This window comes from Triticum aestivum, chromosome 4B (assembly GCF_018294505.1).
Source record: "Triticum aestivum cultivar Chinese Spring chromosome 4B, IWGSC CS RefSeq v2.1, whole genome shotgun sequence".
Classification (NCBI taxonomy): Eukaryota; Viridiplantae; Streptophyta; class Magnoliopsida; order Poales; family Poaceae; genus Triticum; species Triticum aestivum.
The window spans coordinates 586,578,330-586,590,743 of NC_057804.1; positions in this window are offsets into that span (position 1 = coordinate 586,578,330).

Here is a 12,414-nt window from a genome sequence, read left to right on the forward strand (position 1 = left end):
CTGGGAGCGAGGGAGGAAGTGGGGGCGGGGCGGCGCCGGGATGCGGGGAGGAGGTGGGGGTGGGCGGGCGGAGCCGGGACCTGTGGGCAGGTGGGGGCGGGCAGTGTCGGAAGCTGGGGGCAGGTGGGTGGCGGACAACGCCGAGAGCTGGGGAGGAGGTGGTGGGCGGGTGGCGCCGACCAGGAGAAGGTAAGATCGGGGTTGGTCGGCAGGATGGGGGTGGGATTTTTTTCCAGTATCCGTTCGGGTTGATGAGCTGATATAAAAAACCAGATGCGGTCTATATAGGGCGAGATGGTAATAGAATATTATTCTGTTACTAGTAACAAAATAGCCCTGTCCTATATATTTATCCTTCGAAAGGACCGATGGTCAGGCCGTCGGGACGGGCCTGTGAAAAAGAGACAAAAATGATAAGAAGGAAAAGGAAAGAGTATGCGTGTGCACCGTATAATTGGCCACAATAACATTACGCCTCCGTCTATGCCCATGGTATTTTGAGTGCGTAATTATGTATTCACGGTACGTACGCTGCCATTTGGTCGGGACTGAGAAGGAGGCCAAATTGCTAGTCGAGCTCTGGACGACTTGAACTGTCCTTCTACAGAGTAGTCCGGACTCGTTTGACAGTGTCTAGGAGCTTGGCCGCCGAATTAAAGTTCTGCTTGATAAGGCCTCTCTGTACCTCTGCTACCAGAGTGGAAGTGTGCTCCTCGGTATGGAGGGAGCGCTCTGTGTTTCCATTGACTGTTATGACACCGCGTGGTCTAGGCATCTTAAGTTTGAGATAGGTATAGTGTGGCACCGCACTGAATCAAGCAAACGTAGTTCGTCCGAGCAGGGCGTGATAACCACTGCGGAAGGGGACGATGTCGAAGATCAACTCTTCGCTTTGAAAGTTGTCCGGAGATCCGAAGACAACTTCCAATATGATTGAGCCCATGCAGCGGGCCTCTACACCTGGTATAACTCCTTTAAAGGTAGTTTTTGTTGGCTTGATCCTTGATGGATCGATGCCCATTTTGCGCACTGTATCCTGGTATAGCATGTTCAGGTTGCTGGCACCATCCATGAGGACTCGCGTGAGGTGGAATCCGTCAATTATTAGGTCGAGGACCAATGCAGCTGAACCGCCATGACGGATGCTGATCGGATGGTCCCTGCGGTCGAAAGTGATCGGGCATGACGACCATGGATTGAATTTTGGGGCGACTGGCTCGATCGCGTAGACGTCCCTGAGCGCGCGTTTGCGCTCCCTCTTGGGGATAAGGGTGACATATATCATGTTCACCATTTTAAACTGAGGGGGAAACTTCTTTTGTCCCCCTGTATTCAGTGGACGGGGCTCCTCGTCATCATCCTCACTTTGCGACCCCTTTTCCTTGTTCTCAACATTTAACTTGCCGGCCTGCTTGAAGACCCAACAGCTTCTGTTGGTATGATTGGCTGGCTTATCAGGGGTGCCATGTATCTGACACGAACGATCGAGTATGCGGTCCAAGCTGGATGAGCCTGATTTATTCCTTTTAAATGGCTTCTTCCGCTGGCCGGACTTGGAGCCACTGAATCCAGTGTTGACTGCGGTGTCATCGGTATTGTCACCATTGCTTCGATGCTTGTGCCTGTTGCGTCGGGGCTTACCGTTGCTATTTCTGGCTTCAGCGGTGCCAGGTTTGCTTGCATTGTTATTGCTACGGGCTAGCCAGCTATCTTCGCCCGCGCAAAAGTGGGTCATGAGTACCATGAGGGATGCCATGGACTTCGACTTTTCTTGGCGGAGGTGACGGGCGGGCCATTCTTCACGGATGCTGTGTTTAAAGGCTGCTAGGGCTCCGACATCCGGACAGTCGACGATTTAGTTCTTTTTAGTTAAGAACCTAGTCCAAAATTTCCTGGCTGACTCTCCGGGTTGTTGGACTATGTGACATAGGTCATCGGCATCTGAAGGTCGGACGTATGTACCTTGGAAGTTATCGCGGAAGGCGTCTTCCAGGTCCTCCCAGCTGCCAATGGAATTTTTGGGCAGGCTATTCAACCAGTGTCGAGCCGGTCCCTTGAGTTTTACTGGGAGGTATTTGATGGCATGAAGATCATCATCGCGGGCCATATGTACATGGAGAAGAAAATCTTCGATCCATACCGCGGGGTCTGTTGTCCCATCATATGATTCGATGTTCACGGGTTTAAACCCTTCTGGGAATTCGTGCTCCATTACTCATCAGTGAAGCAAAGGGGGTGTTCGGCGCCTCTATATCGGGCCACGTCGCGACGTAGCTTGGATGGAGTCCGTCTGCCATTTTCAGCCCAGGCGTGATTATGCTTGTCATGTCCACCTAGATAGCCATGGTCATGTGTAGGGGCATGCCCCCGTGATCCGTAGATCAACCTGGTATATCCTGCTCTGTTGTTCAGGTCCTGCCACAGGTCAGGTCATATGTATATCCCAGATCTGTTTTGTCTCTACCTTTATGTTGAGGTAGTACGGGCTGGAGTTCGGCTTGAGTTGCTGATACGTCTCCAACATATCTATAATTTTTTATTGTTCCATGCTATTATATTATCTGTTTTGGATGTTTAATGGGCTTTATTATGCACTCTTATTATTTTTGGGACTAACCTATTAACCGGAGGCCCAGTGCAAATTGTTTTTTTTTGCCAATTTCTGTGTTTCGCAGAAAAGGAATATCAAACGGAGTCCAAACGGAATGAAACCTTCGGGAGAGTTATTTTTGGAACAAACGCAACCAAGGAGACTTGGAGTGGATGTCAAGGAAGGAACGAGGAAGCCACGAGGCAGGAGGGTGCGCCCGGGGGGTAGGCGCGCCCCCCACGCTCGTGGCCCCATTGTAGCTCCACCGACGTACTTCCTTCACCTATATATACTCATATACCCTGAAATCATCCGAGAGCACCACGAAAACCTATTTCCACCGCCGCAACCTTCTGTACCCATGAGATCCCATCTTGGGGCCTTTTCCGGCGCTCCACCGGAGGGGGAATCGATCATGGAGGGCTTCTACATCAACACCATAGCATCTCCAATGATGTGTGAGTAGTTTACCACAGACCTTCGGGTCCATAGTTATTAGGTAGATGGCGTGTTCTGTCTCTTTGGATCTCAATACAAAGTTCTCCTCAATTCTCTTGGAGATCTATTCGATGTAATTCCTTTTGCGGTGTGTTTGTCGAGATCCGATGAATTGTGGGTTTATGACCAAGATTATCTATGAACAATATTTGGTTTTCCTCTAAATTCTTGTATGTATGATTTGTTATCTTTTCAAGTCCCTCAGAATTATTGGTTTAGTTTGGCCTACTAGATTGATCTTTCTTGCAATGGGAGAAGTGCTTAGCTTTGGGTTCAGTATTGCGGTGTCCTTTCCTAGTGACAATAGGGGCAGCAAGGCACGTATTGTATTGTTGCCATCGAGGATAAAAAGATGGGGTTTATATCATATTGCCTGAGTTTATCCCTCTACATCATGTCATCTTGTCTAATGCGTTACTCTGTTCTTATGAACATAATACTCTAGATGGATGCTGGATAGCGGTCGATGTGTGGAGTAATAGTAGTAGATGCAGAATCGTTTCGATCTACTTGTCGCGGACGTGATGCCTATATACATGATCATGCCTAGATATTCTCATAACTATGCCTTTTCTATCAATTGCTCGATAGTAATTTGTTCACTCACCGTAAATTATGCTATCTTGAGAGAAGCCACTAGTGAATCTTGAGAGAAGCCACTAGTGAAACCTATGGCCCCCGGGTCTATCTTCTTATCATATTATTTTCCTATCAATTTACTATTTCTGCCGCCGTTTATTTTGCAATCTTTACTTTCCAATCAATATCATAAAAATACCAAAAATATATATCTTATTATCTGTATCAGATCTCACTTTTGTAAGTGACCGTGAAGGGATTGACAACCCCTTTATCGCGTTGGTTGCAAGGTTCTTATTTATTTGTGTAGGTACAAGGCGACTTGTGTGTAGCCTCCTACTGGATTGATACCTTGGTTCTCAAAAACTAGGGGAAATACTTACGTTACTTTGCTGCATCACCCTTTCCTCTTCAAGGGAAAACCAACGCATGCTCAAGAGGTAGCAAGAATGATTTCTAGCGCCGTTGCTAGGAAGGCTTACGCCAAGTCAAGTCAAGATTTGATCTCGTAGCAACTAGCAATTTCTGGTGCCAAGTCGATACATACCAAGTACCCGTCACAAACTCTTATCCTTTGCATTACATTATTTGCCATTTGCCTCTCGTTTTCCTCTCCCCCACTTCACCCTTGCCGTTTTATTCGCCCTCTTTTTCCGTTCGTCTCTTTTCGCTTGCTTCTTGTGTGCTTGTGTGTTGGATCATTTGTCACGATGGCTCAAGACAATACTAAACTATGTGATTTTTCCAATACCAACAACAATGATTTTCTTAGCACTCCGATTGCTCCTACTACCGATGCAGAATCTTGTGAAATTAATGCTGCTTTGCTGAATCTTGTCATGAAAGATCAATTCTCTGGCCTTCCTAGTGAATATGCCGCTACACATCTAAACAACTTTGTTGATTTATGTGACATGCAAAAGAAGAAAGACGTGAACAATGATATTGTTAAATTGAAGCTATTTCCGTTTTTGCTTAGAAATCATGCTAAAACTTGGTTTTCGTCTTTGCCTAAAAATAGTATTGATTATTGGAATAAGTGCAAAGATGATTTTATCTCTAAGTATTTTTCCACCGCTAAGATCGTTTCTCTTAGAAACGATATTATGAATTTTAAGCAACTTGATCATGAACATGTTGCACAAGCTTGGGAGAGGACAAAATTTATGATACGTAGTTGCCCTACTCATGGATTGAATTTATGGATGATCATACAAAAAAATTATGATGGATTGAATTTTGCTTCTAGAAATCTTTTAGATTCGACCGCAGGAGACACTTTTATGGAGATCACTTTAGGAGAAGCTACTAAACTCCTAGATAATATTATGGTTAATTATTCTCAATGGCACACTGAAAGATCCACTAGTAAAAAGGTTCATGCAATAGAAGAGATTAATGTTTTAAGTGGAAAGATGGATGAACTTATGAAGTTGTTTGCTAATAAGAGTGTTTCTTCTGATCCTAATGATATGCCTTTGTCTACTTTGATTGAGAATAATAATGAATCTATGGATGTGAATTTTGTTGGTAGGGACAATTTTGGTAACAACGCGTATAGAGGAATCTTTAATCCTAGGCCATTTCCTAGTAATTCCTCTAATAATTATGGTAATTCCTACAACAACTCTTATGGAAATTTTAATAAGATGCCCTCTGATTTTGATACTAGTGTTAAAGAATTTATGATTTCGCAAAAGAATTTCAATGCTTTGCTTGAAAAAAAATTGCCTAAGATTGATGAGTTAGCTAGGAACGTGGATAGAGTTTCTCTTGATGTTGATTATTTGAAGTTTATATCTATTCCACCTAAGCATTATATCAATGAGTCTCTCAAAGCTATGAGAATTTCCATTGATGAGTGCAAAGAAAGAACCGCTAGGATGCATGCTAAAAGAGATTGCTTTATGAAAGTGTGTTCTTCTAGTTTTCATGATAATAAGGATGAAGATCTAAAAGTGATTGATGTGTCCCCTATTAAATCTTTGTTTTGCAATATGAATCTTGATAATGATGGGACCGGAGATGATTCAACTTTAGTTAAAAAGGCGTCCCAATGATTCGGAGTTTTTAGATCTTGATGCAAAAAATTGTACAAGTGGGATTGAAGAGGTCAAAACTTTACATAGCAATTAACACACTATTTTGTATGTCAAGGAATTTAATTATTATAATTGTTATTTAATAGATTGTATTTCCTTGTTGCAATCCGTGTTAAATTCTCCTCATGCTTATAGTCAAAATAAAGCTTTCACCAAACATATCGTTGATGCTTTAATGCAATCCCATGAAGAAAAGCTTGAACTAGAAGTTTCTATTCCTAGAAAACATTATGATGAGTGGGAACCTACTATTAAAATCAAGATTAAAGATCACGAAAATTATGCTTTGTGTGATTTGGGTGCTAGTGTTTCCTTGATTCCTAAAACTTTGTGTGGTGTGTTAGGTTTCCGTGAATTTGATGATTGTTCCTTAAACTTGCATCTTGTGGAATCCACCATTAAGAAACCTATGGGAAGGATTAATGATGTTCTTATTGTTGCAAATAGGAATTATGTGCCTGTAGATTTTATTGTTCTTGATATAGATTGCAATCCTACATGTCCTATTATTCTTGGTAGACCTTTCCTTAGAAAGATTGGTGCAATTATTGATATGAAAGAAGGAAATATTAGATTCCAATTTCCATTGAGGAAAGGCATGGAACACTTTCCTAGAAATAAAATTAAATTACCTTATGAATCTATTATGAGAGCCGCTTATGGATTGCATACTAAATATAATAATACCTTGATATATTCTTGCCTTTATGCCTAGCTTGGGGCGTTAAACGATAGCGCTCGTTGGGAGGCAACCCAATTTTTTTTCTTGCTTTTGTTTTTGTTTAGTGATAAATAATTCATCTAGATTCTAGTTAGATGTGGTTTTATGTTTTAATTAGTATTTGTGCCAAGTAGAACCTTTGGGAAGAATTGGGTGAAGTCTTTATGATCTTGCTGTAAAAAACAGAAACTTTAGCGCTCACGAGATTAGCTCCCATTTTTTACTGGAGAGTTCTTTTAGGTTTATTATTTTTTGAAGATGGTTAATATGAAAATTCCTCACGTCCAAAAATTTATTTCAGAACTTTTGGAGTGATAGAAGTGTACGTTTGATACAGATTACTATAGACTGTTCTGTTTTTGACAGATTCTATTTTTCGTGTGTTGTTTGCCTATTTTGATGAATCTATGGCTAGTATCGGGGGGGGGGGGGGTATGAACCATAGAGAAGTTGGAATACAATAGGTTTAACATCAATATAAATAAAGAATGAGTTCATTACAGTACCGTGAAGTGGCGATTTGATTTCCTATACTAACGGAGCTCATGAGATTTTCTATTGTGTTTTGTGTTGTGAAGTTTTCAAGTTTTTGGGTAAAGATTTGATGGATTATGGAATAAGGAGTGGCAAGAGCCTAAGCTTGGGGATACCCAAGGCACCCCAAGGTAAAATTCAAGGAAAACAAAAAGCCTAAGCTTGGGGATGCCCCGGAAGGCATCCCCTCTTTCATATTTGTCTATCGGTAACTTTACTTGAGGCTATATTTTTATTCACCACATGATATTTGTTTTGCTTGGAGCATCTTGTATGATTTGTGTATTTAATTTTTAGTTTACCACAATCATCCATGCTGTACACACCTTTTGAGAGAGACACACATGAATCAGAATTTATTAGAATACTCTATGTCCTTCACTTATATCTTTTGAGCTAGATACTTTTGCTCTAGTGTTTCGCTTATATCTTTTTAGAGCATGATTGTGGTTTTATTTTATAGAAATTATTGATCTGTCATGCTTAACTTATATTATTTTGAGAGTCTATAGAACAGCATGGTAATTTGCTTTGGCTATAAAATTAGTCCTAATATGATGAACATCCAAGATGGGTATAATAAAACTATCATATAAAGTGCATCAAATACTATGAGAAGTTTGATACTTGATGATTGTTTAGAGATATGAAGATGGTGATATTAGAGTCATGCTAGTTGAGTAGTTTTGAATTTGAGAAATACTTGTTATAAAGTTTGTGATTCCCGTAGCATGCATGTATGGTGAACTGTTATGTGATGAAGTCGGAGCATGATTTATTTATTGATTGTCTTCCTTATGAGTGGGGTCAGGGACGAGCGATGGTCTTTTCCTACCAATCTATCCCCCTAGGAGCATGCACGTAGTACTTCGTTTCAATAACTAATAGATTTTTGCAATAAGTATGTGAGTTCTTTATGACTAATGTCGAGTCCATGGATTATACGCACTCTCACCCTTCCACCATTGCTAGCCTCTCTAATACCGTGCACTTTTCGCCGGTATCATACACCCACCACATACCTTCCTCAAAACAGCCACCATACGTACCTATTATGGCATTTTGTATAGCCATTCTGAGATATATTGCCATTCAACTTACCACCGTTCCGGTTGTTATGACACGTTTCATCATTGTCATATTGCTTTGCCTGATCATGTAGTTGACATCGTATTTGTGGCAAAGCCACATCTATAATTATTTCATAAATGTCACTCTTGATTCATTGCATATCCCGGTACACCGGCGGAGGTATTCACATAGAGTCATATTTTGTTCTAAGTATTGAGTTGTAACTTTTGAGTTGTAAGTAAATACAAGTATGATGATCATCATTAAAACATTGTCCCAAGTGAGGAAAGGATGATGGAGACTGCGATTCCCCCACAAGTCCAGATGAGACTCCGGATGAAATGAAAAAAAAGGAAAAAAAGAGGCCATAAAAAAAGGGGAAAAGGCCCAAATAAAAAAATAAAAAATGAGAGAAAAGAGAGAAGGGACAATGTTACTATCCTTTTACCACACTTGTGCAACAAAGTAGCACCATGATCTTCCTGATAGAGAGTAACCTATGTTGTCACTTTCATATACTAGTGGTAATTTTACATTATAGAACTTGGCTTGTATATTCCAATGATGGGCTTCCTCAAAATGCCCTAGGTCTTCGTGAGTAACTGAGTTGGATGCACACCCACTTAGTTTCTTTTGTTGAGCTTTCATACACCTATAGCTCTAGTGCATCCGTTGCATGGCAATCCCTACTCACTCACATTGATATTTATTGATGGGCATCTCCATAGCCCGTTGATACGCCTAGTTGATGTGAGACTATCTTCTCCTTTTTGTCTTCTCCACAACCACCATTCTATTCCACATATAGTGCTATGTCCATAGCTCATGCTCATGTATTGCATGAAGATTGAAAACGTTTGAGAACATCAAAAGTATGAAACAATTGCTTGGCTTGTCATCGGGGTTGTGTATGATTTAAATATTTTGTGTGATGAATATAGAGCATAGCCAGACTATATGATTTTGTAGGGATAACTTTCTTTGGCCATGTTATTTTGAGAAGATAGGATTACTTTGTTAGTATGCTTGAAGTATAATTATTTTTATATCAATACTAAACTTTTATCTTGAATCTTTCGGATCTGAACATTCATGCCACAATAAAGAAAATTACATTGAGAATTATGCTAGGTTGCATTCCACATCAAAAATTCTGTTTTTATCATTTACCTACTTCAGGACGAACAAGAATTAAGCTTGGGGATGCTTGATACGTCTCCAACGTATCTATAATTTTTGATTGTTCCATGCTATTATATTATCTGTTTTGGATGTTTAATGGGATTTAATATGCTCTTTTATATTATTTTGGGACTAACCTATTAACCGGAGGCCCAATGCAAATTGGTGTTTTTTTTGCCTATTTTAGTGTTTCGCAGAAAAGGAATATCAAACAGAGTCCAAACGGAATCAAACCTTCGGGAGAGTTATTTTTGGAACAAACGCAACCCAAGAGACTTGGAGTGGACGTCAAGGAAGGAACGAGGAAGCCACGAGGCAGGAGGGCGCGCCCAAGGGGGGTGGGCGCGCCCCCCATCCTTGTGGGCCCCTCATAGCTCCACCGACGTACTTCCTTCACCTATATATACTCGTATAGCCTGAAAACATCCGAGAGCACCACAAAACCCTATTTCCACCGCCGCAACCTTCTATACCCGTGAGATCCCAACTTGGGGCCTTTTTCAGCGCTCCGCCGGAGGGGCAATCGATCACGGAGGGCTTCTACATCAACACCATAGCCTCTCCGATGATGTGAGAGTAGTTTACCACAGACCTTCGGGTCCATAGTTATTAGCTAGATGGCGTCTTCTCTCTCTTTGGATATCAATACAAAGTTCTCCTCGATTCTCTTGGAGATCTATTCAATGTAATTCTTTTTGCGGTGTGTTTGTCGAGATTCGATGAATTGTGGGTTTGTGATCAAGATTATCTATGAACAATATTTGGTTTTCCTCTGAATTCTTATATGTATGATTTGTTATCTTTTCAAGTCTCTCCGAATTATTGATTTAGTTTGGCCTACTAGATTGATCTTTCTTGCAATGGGAGAAGTGCTTAGCTTTGGGTTTAATCTTGTAGTGTCCTTTCCCAGTGATAGCAGGGGCAGCAAGGCACGTATTGTATTGTTGCCATCGAGGATAAAAAGATGGGGTTTATATCATATTGATTGAGTTTATCCCTCTACATCATGTCATCTTGCCTAATGCGTTACTCTGTTCTTATGAACTTAATACTCTAGATGCATGCTGGATAGCAGTCGATGTGTGGAGTAATAGTAGTAGATGCAGAATCATTTTGATCTACTTGTCGCGGACGTGATGCCTATATACATGATCATGCCTAGATATTCTCATAGCTATGCACTTTTCTAACAATTTGCTCGACAATAATTTGTTCACCCGCCGTAAATTATGCTATCTTGAGAGAAGCCACTAGAGAAACTTATGGCCCCCGGGTCTATCTTCTATCATATTATTTTCCTATCAATTCACTATTTCTATCGCCATTTATTTTGCAATCTTTACTTTCCAATATATATCATAAAAATACCAAAAATATTTATCTTATTATCTCATCAGATCTCACTTTTGCAAGTGGTCGTGAAGGGATTGACAACCCCTTTATCGCGTTGGTTGCAAGGTTCTTATTTGTTTGTGTAGGTACAAGGCGACTTGTGTGTAACCTCCTGCTAGATTGATACCTTGGTTCTAAAAAACTGAGGGAAATACTTACGTTACTTTGCTGCATCACCCTTTCCTCTTCAAGGGAAAACCAACACATGCCCAAGAGGTAGCAGTTGACGCTTTGTCCCGGCCACATGGTGGTCGATCAGCCGCATTATGTGCTGACGATACGGGCTCCAGCGCCTCATCATCGAATTGAGGTAACAATTTCCGCTTCGGGTAACTTTTGGTTGGGTGCTCGAGGCCGTATTCCTCGGCTGCCAGGACGTTAGTCCATCTATCATTGAGTAGCTCTTGGTCAGCTTGAAGCTATTGCTGCTTCTTTTTCAGGCTCCTTGCAGTGGCTATTAGCCGGCGCTTCAAGTGCTGATGCTCGAGAGGTTCCTCAGGCACGATAAAATCCTTGTTGCCGAGGCTCACCTCATCCTTGGAGAGCGGAAGATAATTATTGTCCTCCGAGTCTTTGTTTACGGCCTGTTCATTAGGGCTAACTTGCCCATCTTCCCGTTGGTCCTGTTCGGAGTTTGGCTCGACGGGTTTTCATTATCCTCGGCATCGTCTAGAGTATTATTTTCTCCGGTGCCGGTATTGCTGTCTTTTCCCCAGCGTGACTTAGACTTAGAGCAGTGCTGCTGACGTCGGTGTTTTCGCTGTATCTCAGGAGGTTTATCCTCGACTGGATCTTCCTTGTCATCACCGCGATTTTCTTTGGGTGCATCCACCATGTATACGTCATACAAGGAGGTGGCCGTCCAGCGTCCAGTAAACGGCGGGTTTTGGGCCTCCTCTTCTCCGGCATCGTCGTCCATATCATCGATGTTTTTGGAGTCATAATCAAGCATGTCTGTTAAGTCCTCGACAGTGGCTATAAAGTGGGTGGTGGGTGGGACGTAAAATTCCCTGCTCTCAGCCCCGAGTTCAGGCTAAGCATAGTTCGGAAATTTCTCCTCTGTAATGACCAGGAGTCACATTAAGTCCAGAGCTTCGCTTAAATGCGAGGTTTGGCTCGAGAGAGGGGAGCCCGTGGAGTACAGCAAGAAGGAGACTCCTTGGCCGAACTCACACAGTGCTGACTCCGAAGATTTGGAGCCAGTGTTCGGAGGAGGGTTCGGCTTCATGATGGTTGCCAGCGACACTACTTCCTCCGGCTCTCCCACATGGGCCTAGTGGCCGCAGATAGTCCGGTGAGCTCAGGGAGCCCGTCTTCGGACCTGGCAATACTCTCTGGATCTAAGGCCAGAGCGGTGGTTGGGGTGCAAATCCTTGGAAGATCAAGTCTCCTCGGATATCAGCAACATAGTCCAGATTTCCAAAACTAATCTGGTGACCTGGGGCATAGCAGTTGATCTGCTCTAGATGGCCAAGTGAGTTGGCCCGTAGTGCAAGGCCGCCAAACACAAAGATCTGGCCGGGGAGGAAAGCCTCCCTCAGGGCAGCATTGTTGTAGACGATTGACAGGGCCATCAGACCTTCTAGCGATGACACAAAGGAACTCTCAATGAAAGCACCAATGTCTGTGTCAAAACCGGTGGATCTCGGGTACGGGGCCCCGAACTATGTGTCTAAGGTTGATGGTAACAGGAGACGGGGGGCACGATGTTTACCCAGGTTCGGGCCCTCTCTATGGAGGTCATA